Genomic DNA, 15,615 nt, shown 5'->3' on the forward strand with positions numbered 1-15,615 from the left:
ACTGTGCAACCGTATGCCTCTAACCAGCCAGGGAAATTTTCGTGCCCGCGTCTGCGAAAACTCCCAGGCTACTACTAGCTACACAAACAAACAGCCCAGGCGACTACTGGCTATACCCAGGCTACACGAACAAACTACTGGCACCGCCAGGTATCGAACCTTGGCCCGAATGGAGAAGCGGAGCGAGAGCCCATCCTCCTGCCGACCAACGTACGCCCATACGTGGAGACGGGGAGGCAGCTTTGGTCTGCATTCGGCGGCTGGGGGACGGGATGGCGCCGTTTGGAGGCGACACATGGAACAAGAGTGAGGGAAAGACAGTGAGAGCTAGGGATGACGCCATAGCCCATAGAGTTTCTTACAATATACACTAGAGAGGAATCTGGCGCTAATGTCTATGCGGCTCACATCAAGGCCTTCTGTGTCGTCATGGACCACCGTTACATCATGCGCTCGCCTGAATTTCACTATTGGCTTGGATTGAAACGTTTCAGTGACCGCAAATCTAAACAAAGTTCCACAAAAACGCGAAAATAGTTTGCAATTATGTAAGGAAAAAATAAAACAGACTGTTTTAAAACTAAGAAAAAGGAAAATAAAGCGTATTTTTGCCGGAACGTTTGTTCCTGCTATTTTGCCGGCCAAGGTGGCAGTTAGGAACATTGTCAATATTTGGGGAGGAAACTCATTAGAGACTCCTAATTTATTAAGTCTAGCATTATTTTAAATAATCCGTTGTTTGAAGAGTTTGAAAAGTTTTTTGAGCGTGACTATGAAAACGTCACCTTCATGGTGAACCGGTGCACCGACCGTCAGCTACAGTTTCACAAGAGAAGAGTAAACGTGACAAGATGGGACATTTTCAGGCGCCCATATGTGTCGTATCTTGTCTTCGTCGAAGTACCTTTTGTTTATTTTTTTGCCGTCTACAAATTTCGCGGCGGCATGTTACCCGCTCAGTGATACGTCCTTCGCCTGCGGCATGAGCAACGTCAGGTGTGATCACGCACTGCCTGCTGTTTCACCGAACACGGCTATCACAGAACAGGAAGGATTTCGGCTTCCTGGTAGCTCGTAAACGTGTTAATGCATAGCGAAGAAAGCAAAGCCCCAAAACCGCTTAAGATTCCAATTATCATGCCTAGCTAAAGCTAAAAAGGAGAATCTTCCCATAAACCCCCACGACGACATGGATTACCAGGCGCAGTTTCCTCTCTAGTATACTTACTAAGAAACTTACTAAGCCGTGCGTCCCATCCGCCGCCTCACCTTTCGAAGGAAGCTCTTTCGTTTACACAGGAGAAACCTGCCGCTATTGCATGTTTTTAAAGGTAAAGATATGCGCGAGAACCACGTATTGTTACTATGTATAAAAACTGACAAACATAGGTTTTTTAATACGGTAACAGTGCAATAGAGAAAGAAGTATACCAGTGTTATAAAATGCATCAATGGAGATATGTGGCACATTTGTTGTGTCTAAACTGTTAGGATTCAGCGCGCCCCTACCATGTCCGCGCGTCCGGTAAGTTGCGGAGTGGCCCGATGTCCAAGAAAGCTGCCTCGGACAAGTTACAGCTTGCCGGAGAACGGTCGGCGCGAGGGCGCCTCGGTGTCGGTGACTCAAGTTTTGGTGGCTGCAAATAGATCGTGTAGCAACTTTTCTCAAAGGACGCGGGCACCACAGCCGAGATCTCCTCTCCCCATTCTCTCAGATTCAACGAGCTCCGCTGCTGCCGGCCCCTCACAAACTCTGGAAAGTTCGTTGTGTGGGTCTGTACTATGTTACGGCCGTGTGCAGAAAGCACTAGAAGAACTGTTTTACCGTTAGCGCATCGAGCATGAATACAGGATGTCTCCAAGCGCAAAATTATTTCGTTTTGGAGCAGGGAATGTACCTTGTAGCTCTGTTGGAGTGCTCTACTGTAACCTTGCCCGGAAGGGTATTGTAGCTTTATTGCTTCGGCTCATCTCTCGCCATGCAGTAAAGCAGTTACGTTTGCCTTCAGCTTCTTGTCGACATCTCCAAGGCGGTAACCTTTGCTGGCCGCTCACCATGATGCACCCACACGCATGACGGAGGCGACAGAGCCCGGTTCGTTTTCCCGAATGTAACAACTCGTTGGTTGGATAGCAACTTCGTAACAACGCTTCGTAGGTTTCTGAAAAAAAAGTGAACGAAGCTCTCACTAACGCGTAAGTCTTGGCGGTAGCGAAGCTGTACGTAACCTTCACGACCAGCACGACGGTTTAAGTCCACGACTGGCGCCGATTTCTTTCATCTTCGCGGCCGCAACGACCTTTACTACATCGTTCTTGGTCTAGGTGTGTGATTCTAAGCATGAGATTCTAGCACCACGTGGGACAAAAGTCGACCCCAGCCCGTAAAAGGGAACAGGTGGTGAGTACCTCGCCGTGAAGTACCACGTCCAAAATACGCAAAGACCGTATGCTATACTCCACGCGTGGTCCTCGTCACCGGAACGCTCGGGTGAGGCATGACCCCGTGAGGGGGCGCGCATGACGTCACAGATTTCGGGTTCTGTCGCCCTCCCACAGATGTGAACCTGATCAACTCTTCCTCGTGGCCCTATCGTGTACAATGGGGAAGCTGACATGTCGCAAAGCCAGGGTTTGCCGCCGATCATGGCGTATGGGTGCAGCCGGGAGCAAAGTTCCTGTCGATAAGCTACCCGAAAGGAACAGAGTTGCGCGATCCTCCTCCATCGTGAGTTCCGATTTCGTGTGGGAAAGACACCCGGCCGGCAAGTTAAAACCTTGTACAAGTTGGAACGGAACGCAGCTACAGTTGTTTGTGCTCTCATGTTTCGCCTCTAACGGGCGCATTGCTTCATTTCCACAATACAATCAGCCCTCCTAGTTAGTAAGAAACTTATGTGCGCGTAGATACACCTCGTGTTCGTACAAACTTACGGCACAAGTGTTTTTTTTTCTAATGCTACGCTCCTCGTGGGCTGAAACGTGCTTCGACAAAACGCTTCGAGAGATCCCCTCCCAAAAAAACCCTGCCGGGGCTCATCAAAATATGCCTTGTTTACCCGTGCTCTCTTCCTTAGCCCGAACAAAATACTACTGTAACCTTACTTAAGGCATCTGCTCTCCCATCCCACATTCCCCGCGGTCCGCCCATACCACTACCCGAAGAATCGTTTGTTTCGTTTCAGTGAGTTGCCCTAACGCTGATCTCGCCTTGCATCGCCTTGCAGGTCCATCGGGTGTGGCGGCATAGAAGCGTCGCGGGTACAGGGTTCATTTGCATCGTCTCGAACGGCTCCACTCGGATAAGAGTGAAACGAGCAGTGCTTGCCGTTCATTGCCGAACTGAAGTGCCGACCAACTTGGCAGGGCCATGCAAAGCAATCAGCGGCAGTATGCCACCCCTTACGTTGTCTTAATCGGCAAGCTATACAGGCGACTCACGTTCGACCGCAGGATTACCAATCGAGCTAATTTCTGATGAGGTCATAAGAATTTTGTGAATCAGCGGCAGTATGCCACCCCTTACGTTGTCTTAATCGGCAAGCTATACAGGCGACTCACGTTCGACCGCAGGATTACCAATCGAGCTAATTTCTGATGAGGTCATAAGAATTTTGTGTTCCGGTTTACGTTCCTACGAGATACCCATGCGCTTCTGACCCGTGTTGCGTACTCGTACGATGAAACTGCGTGTTCCGCGTGTTGCCGCATTTATGTCCCCGCTTAAAATTTGCGTTATGTTAAACTAGCACAAATGATTCACAAACTATACTACTCATCTTTACAGTGACCATTGGTCTGTCAAGTTTGGTTTTCGTAGGGAAAAAAATGTTCTCACTTTTCTGACTGTGTTTGTAGGCCTAACCACGTTTTACTTGCTTTATTGGTACTTGAATCCTAGTCTTCCTACTGAAGCTTATTTTCAATATAAAAACCTGTCTAGACTAACAGAAAAGAACTATGCGCATAGAAATCAATTTCCACACACACTCACGCACGAGCGCCCAAACGTCAAACTTTCAAACTTAAAACGGTAAAGCATACCTTGCGCAACGACGATGCCAGGGATGAACGCGAAAAGGGTTTTAAGCATAGCCCACCCTTATATTGCTCATCTTTGATAAGCAGCTTACCGACGGGAAGTCGTTGCACTTTGGCTAAAATACTACAACATAATTCCCAGCGTGTACGTTCTCGTCCTCAATTATTTTTTTTGTTTTGTCGTATAATGGTATCTGCCGGTTTAAATTTCAAAAAAATTAAACATATGGCTAAAAGCGGAAACGTTACTTGCGAAGAATAAGGCATGCTGTAGTGAAGGCTTAAAGACCTGAATGAGCCACTAGGAGTTTTTGATGTTTTATCCGTCATCGAGCGTCATGGAGAAGCACGGTTTTTTATTTGTTTTAATTGCATAGAATATGCGAACGACACAACCGGAAATCAAATATGTGATTTGTGCGTCGGCGTCGGGTCCAAATTCGCCTCAGTCGGCCCGCTATCCCATAGAATTACACCAAGGCTTGAAAAAAAAATGCAAGGGGTTCGCTAAATAGGCACTACTACGTTTTAACCCCAACAAAGAAATTCCTTTTGCCGCCCATTCTGTCCGCCGGTGCTGTCGGCTTATTTGTATGTTTAAAGTCATGTTCGTAACGCCCACGAAAGGTGTTATTTCTACACACGTAAAGAATTTTCACCCTGGGAATACTAGAGCTTGCCTTAGCTTTCCTGGGGTCCCGAATAAAGTTTCTAGCGGGCTCTGGCATTTCAGAAACTATTTGATAATAGTTAGCTGTAGTTAGCAGTTTTCATTATTGAGTTACCGAAAACTCAAATTTAGAATCGGTGCACTCTATGCTCGAGAAGCGGAGATTAATTCAAATTTACTGTTCGCTGCGTACTCGTACGAGACGCTGGAAAAGCGGAAAAACACAGACCGACCGCTGGTCCGTCTTTTCCCACTGCCTGTGTTCCGCGCCAAGAATGCAGCGCACGCTAGATTTGACCTCAATACTAAACAAGACTTTGTTAAGTTCATTTCAAGTGGAGCTGCCAATGAAGTCCCCGTGATTATTTTCATTTTCCCCACTTAGGGTCTTTACCGTTCGCCGAAGTATTGTGGACACCCGCTTGTTCCAGACGTACGCACTATACACACGCTTGTGCAGGGATTTTCATACTTTTAATGAGTAGCATTCGTTGTTTAGTACGCCCTCAGCGCGGACCGTGTTACACCCTATATTTCCACAAAAATGCGGATTTGGTGAAGTCCCACCTGTAATCGTTGTATTAGCGTAAATGGATATAATTGCATGGTCGAACAGATTTTTGAAAAGCCAAAAGATATGAAAAATAGAAAAAAGTGGCGAAAAGTGGCGAATCGTGTAACGCCTTGATTTTTCCGCAAAATTGCAGATTTGGCGGAACTTCAGCCTGTGACCGTTATAATAGCAACCATGGAGATAATTGGTCGGGCAAAATTTTGAAAAAGCAAAAATACGAAAAAATAAAACAGGCGAGAGGTGGCGAACATATAACCCCTGCATTTCGAGAAAAATGCAGATTTTGCAGAAATACCATGTGCAATCGTTATACTAACGTAAATGGAGATAATTGTTCGAAAGAATGTAGAAAAACTAAAAAAATTGGCTGTATAAAACTCCCATTATAGACAAGCGGCATACAATTGCATACGAATTAGTAGACAATTCTCTGAATTTCTGCAAATTTTTTCTCTGTTCTAGTAATTTATTGACACTCTATTGCCCTATCATGATTGATTGATTTTGTGTGCTTGATTATATGGAGCGTTGAGTAGCTAGAACCATGTTATTTTGCTACTGCTCCACTCAGAGCCCGTGCGGGGCACCGGGGGTTAAAATACCGATCAGGTGTTTTGCAGAGAGATTATAAAATATTCAATGCATAATCTGATGACATAAAGTATACTCTGCGTGGACCCTACTATCGGTGAACGAATAGGGCTTCGGCGATTACCAGAAGGTATTTGCATATATGTAAAGGGATTTGAATAATTACACTAAATTAAAGCAGAAACTGGCCATCAATATATTATATAACATTTTAAAGTATCCTCACGTCTAGTACGTAATAAACTATTTTAGCTATCTGAAAACCGCCCATAATTATTCTGGCCCAGTCGGAATGGCTTGTTTGTGCAGTAAGTGGTACTGGGCATAAAGGAGACAATTAAACGGCCACTCAACAAAAATGCTTCATCGATTTAGCGAACGAGTGCTTCATTTTCCTTTCCGGCTACCGGCGCTAATCCCAAGGGGTCTGCCTCGTTTTCTTCAAATAGTCGATATTTCCTTAGGTCCACAGTGGGACCTAGAAAATTTACACGTGCACAAAAAGGACGAATTACTGTAAGCTTACTTTTGCTGTAGTAAAAGAGTTATAAAATGCAAGCACCCCACAATTTAGCTTTTTCAAGAAAGTAGAAGCTTAGACAATTTTTTTGCTTCCATTTTCCGCAGAGGTAAAAACTGAAAAACCAAAATCATCCTCAATTACAACAGCACCTCTAAAGGTTACTAAACACAAACAAAAATCCAAGGCAACTAGGTGAATTAAGGCGTATCTACCTAAGTGGGTTGCTTGTGCGCGTGTTTTATTGTTGTTTTTTGTTTTGCGATAAATTCTGAATCCTGTTTTGGCCACCACCTAAAGTCTATATATGCAAATTTCTGCGCTTTAAATTAGGCAAAGCAGGCGTCTGAGTTTGGTCCCCCTGAAAAGAAGGTAATTTGCATGGCTGTGTAGGAGAGTATGCGGCAGACACTTAGCTCTAGTGTCGTAACTACGATGTCGCGTAGAACCTTAGTAAGCGTGTTTGCTGGAAAGTGTAGTTTACGGCGTGAAGCGTACCGCTGCTTGTTCCCGTTTGTTTGCGTGACAACCGATTAACACACAACACGTGAGAGGAAGGGGCGCTTTGAAGGGCATAGGCATGACCGACTTTATAGATAGTGACCTGCCCATCGCAGCTGGCGACAATTGAAGCCAGCGTGCGAAAAAGCTGCCGTCTAGGGGCGGCGCGCTCCGCGAGGTGGGGCTGTGTTTGATGCCCCAACTGAGAGGAGATTGACAGCAATAGGTCAACTTAGGTGGACAGCTAAAGTTTTTATAAAATGTGGACACGCAGGAAACCGTGTGGAAAGCATGGATACGCAGTAGCTAACGAAAGCGTGGATGGAAAGTGTGGACACGCAGTGGCTAACGAAGACTAGAAGGCTAACGTTGAAATACGGAAGGAACAATGGAGAATCCAAGACAGCCGAGGTAACCAAAAACGAGGCAAGGCAGATAGAAACGAATAAATGGACAGAAAAATGGAATTTAAACCTTCGTTAAACATGTACAGGTCTGAGAAATTAGACATCAGAAAGGAAAATTTCTACGATAATTTCAAGGGCAGTGCTTTGCTTTTTGAGGCGAGAGCAGGTTGCTTGCGAACTAAGAGCTTTGTTTGGAAATATACACAAATTGATGGGGTATGCGTAATCTATGGAAAAGAAACAGAAACTATGCGGCACATAGTGTTAGAATGCGAGGGTATCCATCCAAATGAAGAGGGAAATATTCGGCTTTCCGAAGCCCTAGGATTTAAAGGAGTACTGACACGAAATTTTTATGTTACGTTTTTTTCGCTGCTATGCATGCCTACCAGCCCACTAATCATAGAATGACAGATTAGACGGTCGAGCGCAGCGTAAACATTCATTTACGGCGTCGTTTATTCGTGCCAGTTTCGGTTTCGACAAAAAAAACGCCGAGCGGCCGCCATGACAGCATGTATGACATGGCGTCACCATTCTTGCCGTATCGCTGCCTCTCTGGAAGCGCGCGCGAGCGAGCGCACGCGCGCGCCCAGACCGGCCGAGGTCTTCGCCGTCCCCACAGGCCCGGGCAGCATGACGTCAGTCCCAAAACCATGACGTGTACACACGCCCGAGCAGCGCGCGCCAACCACAGCCAGCGCGTCGGCTTCGTCACGGGAGCTCCGACGTCGGCAGTTTGGGGCACATAGCAGATGATGTCACGTCGGCCCGCTCTGGGCTTTCTCGTGCGGGCGAAGATTAAAATGGATTTTAAATATGTTTCGCTGAACGGTTGCTGTTGAAACTTGCTGGGAGATATCTCCTGATAAAAAGGAAGCGTTTTACATAGTTATCTCAGCTTTGAAATTTCGTGTCAGTACTCCTTTAAGGGTAGCATAGTGGGAGTTAACTTCAAGGCTGTCGAGGCGATGGAAAGAAGATTATAATCCTGGAAGGACTAGAAGCAGAGAGGGGAATATTGCCTAGGACAGCTACCACCTGCAACAAAAAAAAAGAAGTACTTTGTGCCGAACAGGTTTTTTTGTGCCTGCCCTAAGAGCAGCGTTAGTGTTAAACGAAGAGTGTAAAACATAGGTATATAAGTTTCTTTTAAGGTTTTTTTGTAAGATGACGCGTCATCACCCCGCTACTAAGGGAATATACTATCAGTCATCATCATCATCAAATCACCAGCCTTGGTTGGATCGCAGTGGGGCCTGCGAGTGCTCGGATATAAAGTAGCCGTCCTACCAAACAATGCCGATTGTTCCGCTTAACATTTATACTACCGGCGGGCAATGAGAATTCCCGGTTAAATCAAGGCCCGCTTCTTAGCTGTGCGAACGTCAGCGTACACATGTGAACGACGCTGTTATCATCTCTGCCTGATCCACTAGCATTTTTTGGTTTTGATCATGTTCTTTCATGTAAACCAGCGGAAACTTGGTCGACCTTAGACTGATTCGCGTGAATTCCAACTCATCAGGCGAGTCTATTCGGCCAGGGAATCGTAAATGTACCGCGGCTTAAAAAACGGCAAATCCATCTTAAACCCTTTCCTTGCTATTTTGCTCCTTTTGTTCTCTTTTGTGGGTTTTTTATGCCCTCAGCCGCAACAAGGCCCTGGGGCGCAAGCAAGTGGGGCACTATGGAATATTTTAACCACTTTGCGATCTTTGAGCGCGCACCGAGTTCTCGATACACGGCTATTTTACTTCTCGCGTTTGATTTTAGTTTTACTCCGTGCAAGAGGAGTTCACACGTTGTGAGAGATAATTTCCATCTCTAATTTACACACAGCAGGCATGATTTAAGGTTCTTGAAGTTTGCCCTTCATTTCCTCGGCTCTACAGCGGCTATATGACAATTTTTTATGTTCGCCAAAATTCAAAAAAACGATGATTATTTTGATTTTTCTTGCTAAAATTTGTTCTTGCACTGTCCCTAAATTTAGAGTAGTAATTTTTCCATTGTTCGTCACTGGGAGATTGATCGTTTGATAGGAGTTCTTTTAAGAGATATATTATTGCTGTGGTTAGAGCACTTGGCGAGTGAAAACTTTGGCGACTCGGGTTCAAATCCCACACGAACTCAATTTATTTTCTCTTTCCATCAGCGGCCATTCTGGCACCATTCACTTTGACGTTGGCGACGACTACGACGACTACTGTCACTTTTCGCGTTTGATGAGACATTTACTGCTTTCGCATAAAAATCAGAAAGACAAAATTATTGCATAAAACCTAGGAAACCTACACATACAGTGATCCATATAGAGGCGCACCATATTATATTGACGCACTCCGTAGACTCTGCAATGTGTACAAAAGGAGATGTAGTGCAGAGAAGTAAGCCCAATATACATAACATCAAAGGCTTGATCCCATTTCTGACAGCACAAAATATAGGGTAATATTTTAGCTGAAGAAATGAAATCAAAATCAACGACCACTAAGGCAGCTTAGTCCTCATTTCACAGAAATACTGGGGGTGTCAGCCCCCCCAAAAAGTGACCCATCTAGCTGTCCACCGGACATTTCCGTTTCTACTTCAAAGCTCGGTGGCCACTATCGAACTTGCGTATTTTGTCATTTAGTTTGAATCACACTTTTATTCTCTATCAGTTGTTCATTTAAGATAATGTCCCGATGCAGCACGGTGTTGGTGTATGCCTTCTCGCTTCGACTTTATCCAATCCTTATTCAGTTTTTTTCTTTAAAGGGAAAGAGCAGTGCTGACGAAAATAAATTCTCTTGAGTTGATGGCGTCTTGTGCACACGTAATGCTTTGCTGCAAATTTGGTGATGCCCTTTCTTAGGCCATGGTCCTCCGAGTGAAAACGAGAAACCTTGGAGCCCTCGGTAACTGAAGGGCTTTTTGCGTTATGTGCCAAAACACGTCAACAACGCAGTTAACCAATATTTGATAGTCGGTTATAAACTTCACGTTTTTTATTTTAGTGTTACGAAAAGAATGAGTGGCAGGAAGGGGGGGGGGGGGGGGCTGGACTCAATAGCGCTAACGTTTTAAGTATCGAAAAGGCTTGGATAGAGTACATACGCGTTTTTTCTAGGCCTGGGATGTCAGGCCTGTCGTAATGGAGGCCTGCGAGATACTATAAAACTGTCTGTGCTTCTTTACGTGTGTGGAGAGGCATCTACACAGATTTTTTTGACAATAAAGAAAACATGAACCCCGACCTAATTTCAAATCAGCATCGTTCTGCCATAGATCCAAGCTCTCCAGCTAGAAAATGCCCAGTCGTCGGCTTTGAATACCAATAGAAAAGACTGGATAACGGCTGCTAGACGGATGCCTAATCTAGATGCCTTATTAAACAAGTACGGGTTTATTCTGGATAAGAAATACAAATTTCACGCTTCCATCCTTCCCCACAGTGTGTCGTTCATATTCACATTAATTAGCCCAATTGCAATTTGCTCTTTTCAGTTATACTAAGACTTAGCAGCCAGAAATTAAAAAAAAAACGTCAGCTAAGCAGGCGTGTTCTTTCTGAGGCCGCCTGTAGTTAAACTCGCTAATGTAACCCCGACATCGGCTTTCTTCGGTTGGCCTTATAATGGCATGTTCGCGTGAAATAAAAAAAAAACTTAATTGTGCTTAGCAAAAAATAGGACAAAATGGAGAACTGAGTAGAAAGCGATCCAAGCCACTTATCTAATTCACTCGTTTCATTTCGCTGACCTTCGAAAATAATTTTACACCTTTTACAGCGTAATAGAGCACCTAGGCCACCATAGAATTCGTGAACTGTTTAGCGCCAGCAAAAGAACGTGTGGTATACGTCCCAATCGCTTAAACGAAGCGGAAGTGCACTAAATGCTACCGCAGTTACTAGAATACAAAGCAAGTCGTCCTTTTTTAGCGGTGAAGACTGAGACCTCAATGATTTGCTCGTAGATTATTTGATCACATTGATCACAAAATGTTTTATGCCGCGTTCTTTTTAGTTATCGCTTTATTCGCTTCACCATTTAGGAGTACGATGTTGTGTTGACTTCTGCCACATAATTTTCTGCAAGAATGTTTGTTTGCGTCCAGACATATTCTTAACTTCCCGACCCGCGTTAAGTTTCAAATGCGCTCGGAACAAGCATTCTTGCAAAGTTACTAACAAGTAGATACCGGTTGCTTCCCATATTCAACATATGTCTTATATGGATAGGTCGGCGGCCTCAGGCCCAAACTAAGACGTAGTATTGTTATCTTTAATCCTTAAAACCGAAAATGTTTGACCTTCCTCTCTCTAGCTGTTCTTCCACAAAATCCAGTTTTGCCGAGATGCCAATGGGCATTACGCAGTTTATTTCATCGTGATACGCCCCTTCATGCATGTTTTTATTCAGACACCGGCTTTTTCATGCTTACAAATTACAACTCGCCTAAAAGCAAGTTAAGCACCGAACTCTCCAGCGAAAGCATGAAAAAACTGTCTGCCAGATTAGCTTCTATGGTTTGCCTGCTGGCTGCCACAATTCATTCTAAATGGAATTGGACAGCATTTATTCGAGCGTGTTATTAGGGAACCTGCGCGTTTGATACGGCTAAGGGAACTGAGCAGTCACAAGCAAATCTAGCAGCTATATCAGAACGTTAGGTACGGGCCGTATTCTTCAAAAAAAAAAAACGCTCAAACGGAAGTAATACGGCAGGAGAGATAGTGTTTAGAAACGCAAGACTGCTCAGATGTCAACTTGCATCAGGCTTCACCTGAGAAAACAGAAGGGATTTCTTTCTACGCTCACTTTAGGGGCTTTTCGGGGAACGTTGACTGTGCCTGTTTCGTTCTTTCCTTATTTTTAGTTTTTCACAGTTTATAAAACGAGGAACGAAAGACAAAATTTGACAGCCAACTAAGAGCTCCAAGCGGTGTGTAATAAGTGGCCACCTGCTAATTTACGTTGTCGTCCTATGGTTCCGTTTTGTTTTTTTTACTAGTATACGCAGCAATTTCTTGCTGTTGTTATTCATGGCTGCTGCTGAGGGGAAGGTGGTTCGTATACGCTTAAACTTTCGGAACCACGCATTCCTTGGTTGAGGAGGCGGAGAAACGAGGACGGAGAGGGGGTGAAGTTAACCAGGTGTTGAGCCCGGTCTGCTACCCTGCACTGAGGAAGTAGGGTTCAGGGGATAAAAGAGATGGAAAACGCAGAGGTGGAATAGTAGCGGCAAGACACGCACTCCAGTCTCGTTTTGGGCACTACAGTCGTTCATGTAAATTTGTTTCGCTGGGGAAACGTCGAAGGGCTTCCGTCGCTTTCTGCGAAGTCGATGGTACTGACCGATGACCCAAGATAGTCTCTACTCTAAGGGGTTGATTTTAGTTTTACGAACAGTATTGACGTAGGTGTCACGAAACGTATATATTGTCACTAAATCTGCATAATTACAATAGTACACAAAAACTGGTTAGGTTCCGCCTCGCTGCTTTAATAAACCACGTTTCCTATAAATATAGCAAGAAGATTTCAGCGCATTCATATATCATGCGTGCGTACCTATTGTATGGTTGAAGGATAACCACTCAGGGATGCTGCGAAGGACTGGCAGATTGGAATGAACTCTAATTTAATGACCTGAATGGTGTTCCCAAAGCAGCACCTTTAACAGTTAAGTTGTTAGGAAGCACACATAGCGCTAATGTGATTCAAGTTTCAATCATCTTCCCAACATAAACTGGGCCGGAATTCCTGTATTATATGTGCATAGCAGGCTTGCCAAGTGGGACAGAAAGCCGATACTTGATGTCATAAGCTTTAGCTTTTTCTAGTTTTAATGACAGAAAAAGAGACGTTTGCACTAGGAAACAACACTGTTTCAGTACAAATACAATAGAAGGTATTGCATGCCATATAATTTCAAAACTGGTCGCCACTCACTCGCACTCACTAAAAAATATATTTTTCCTGAAGCACTCCCTCGAACTCACCCCTCGCATTCACTCGAGCTCACGCTCACCACTCGCACTCAAGCTCACAACTGAACCTCACAACTCGTCACAGACAGACAGACAGACAGACAGACAGGCAGGCAGGCAGGCAGACAGACAGACAGACTAGTGCCTTTAAAAGACATCGTGCAGGAACGATGCTACTAACGCGGAGCGGTGCTACTAAGGAGCTGCCTCCAAACGGAAACACGCTAAGCCACCGCGTGATTGGAAGTCTGCAACGAAGCGCCTGCGCGCCGCTCACAAAGCACTTCACCTGGTGCAATGATGTTGCACTCAAAGCCCATCGTCGCCATGTCCCGGCGTTGCCGGGGTTATTGCTAGCAGTTCAAGAGGTATATATGTTCCGTATATCTGTATATGTAGACGTTTCGGCAAAAGTTTGTGAGATCCACTTTGGAACATAGTAACCGGTTTTGAAATGGCAAAAAAATAGAGCGCGCTACTTCCGTTACAACGACTTACTAAGTGCTGACACTGCGATTTCCTGGTATATGTTCAGGTAATTCACAAACGCAGTCACTGCACACGAAGCGCTACAAAGTGCACAAAGTACACCCGCCCAATTTTTGGTAAATATCACGGGAACGTCCACCGTTCGGTTGATCAGCGCCATATGACGGAGGGGCACGGCAAATACGACGAGAGGTGCGCATGCGCACGTAAGGACGAGTTGCTGCAACCCTAGTATGCTAAGTTCTTCCAGGAGCTGGGCGCAGCCCCGAATTGTTTCGTTTGCTCATCACAGTGTTTTGCATAGTGGCCGTCTTTGTCCTCGAGAAGGTCCATTGTGCGAATACTTCCCATATTGTCAATAACGGAGATTTTAAGATTTACTCGTGGAATTCTTAGTCTGCTACTATCAGTCACTTTCACCCTCTTTGCGGCTACTCTGTAGGCAGTGTGATAAGCGCAGGAAAAAATAGGGGGCAGCGTTCTGCTTTTGGACAACGGCCGCCGCAGCCAGTGCTTAGTGTGCATGCAGCTACTCTCGCTGAGTTTGCCGTGTCGCTCAGTCATACGGCGAAGATAAACAGAACGGTCGACGCTCCCGTGATATTGATAAAAGTTGGGTGGTTGTACAGCCAGAAAAACCTTACTATTTTCCAATTAAAACCTTGCTAATTCCCAACGAGCTAATTTTACCCTTTTTTCATTTGGGAAAATGACAGTTTAAATAGTAAGCTTACCAGTAACCTTGGTTCCATGCTGATGCACCCTCCAAGCCAGCTGACGGCACTCCGTAGGAAACGCCTTGCACTATCACCACCACTACTAAATGCACAAGTCCCATGAACGTGTCCTCTGAGTTGCTCCTCACCTGCATTCTCCTCCATCCCCGCAGTGCCTGATACAACAGACCTTAGGCGCACTGCAGCCCCCAACGCGGAACAGTTTTGTTGTGGCCAACTTGCCCACCGACATCTGCGTTGCACATGGTAAAGCTATCCAGTTGTCACCTTATGAAGGCTTCAAACAGCCGGGAAGTTCTTTTCATCACACTTCAGAGTGCAGCAAATGACGACAGAAACTGCGGAGTACCACCGACGAATATCAGCCGTCGTTTAGTCCACAGCCAACGGCCTGAACCACGTCTCTGTCACTGCGTCACACATTCATACAACTCGCACAACCATTGGGGAAGCCAGAAATTTGCACGACGTTTTCATGCAGGCAACTACGTAAAGCGGGCGGAAATCGAGGCCAGGGAACGAGTGTTCTCCGAGCGTCCCAGAAGCGCCGCGCCTGAAGGATCGTCTGCGAGTGAAGGCAGCTGGCTGTCTGAACAGATTTGACGAGGCGTCTTGGCGCGGCAGGCGGAGCACTTCCATCGGCGTCGGACAGAAAAAGCAACTTCCTCACATCATCATAGCGAGTTTTAGTTAACCGTTTCTGACGGTGCGTTCCGCTCCGATAGCAAGCGTGAGCACCATTGCGCATGCGTGGTGCGCTAGGGTGCCAGCGGCGATACCGGAGCGGGCCGCGCTCCGCTAGCTAGCCTTAGCGAACCGTCGCGGCTGCTCACGCTACCGCGCGGAATTTTACGTTGGCTGCCCCCATGTGAGGCGAGCACGCTACGGCGACTGCTCTCTCTCTTCAGTTAATAACGCGAGTGACGAAACCGCGAAAGCGCTTCCGAATAGCAAAGCACCTCAACAACGTTTCATCTCAACAACGTTTACAACGCAAGCGAAAAACGTCGACCGAAGCGCGGGCCTACTTTTATGCAACTCCGAGAGAAACAGCCTTGCCTTGGCTATTGGAAAGTTGAACGGCTTCTTTTAATAAATATTAAGA

General features: G+C 45.6%; 1 long non-coding RNA gene across 4 annotated transcripts in view; it reads right to left on the minus strand.

The window, feature by feature from the left end:
* Nucleotides 1-15,406, minus strand: part of LOC144173253 (uncharacterized) — a 383,277-nt gene extending 367,871 nt beyond the window's left edge. For 2 of the 4 annotated variants that reach the window (XR_013323205.1, XR_013323206.1), the window contains exon 1: nt 14,508-15,352. This is a non-coding gene — a long non-coding RNA (uncharacterized LOC144173253). Of the gene's footprint in view, nt 1-14,507 lie in introns of all 4 variants that reach the window. The other 2 variants (XR_013323207.1, XR_013323204.1) reach the window with 2 other exon arrangements.
* Nucleotides 15,407-15,615: the final 209 nt, after the last annotated feature.

The sequence above is a fragment of the Haemaphysalis longicornis genome, unplaced genomic scaffold (assembly GCF_048455015.1).
Source record: "Haemaphysalis longicornis isolate Haplotype H1 unplaced genomic scaffold, Haemaphysalis longicornis Haplotype H1 scaffold_3, whole genome shotgun sequence".
NCBI lineage: Eukaryota > Metazoa > Arthropoda > Arachnida > Ixodida > Ixodidae > Haemaphysalis > Haemaphysalis longicornis.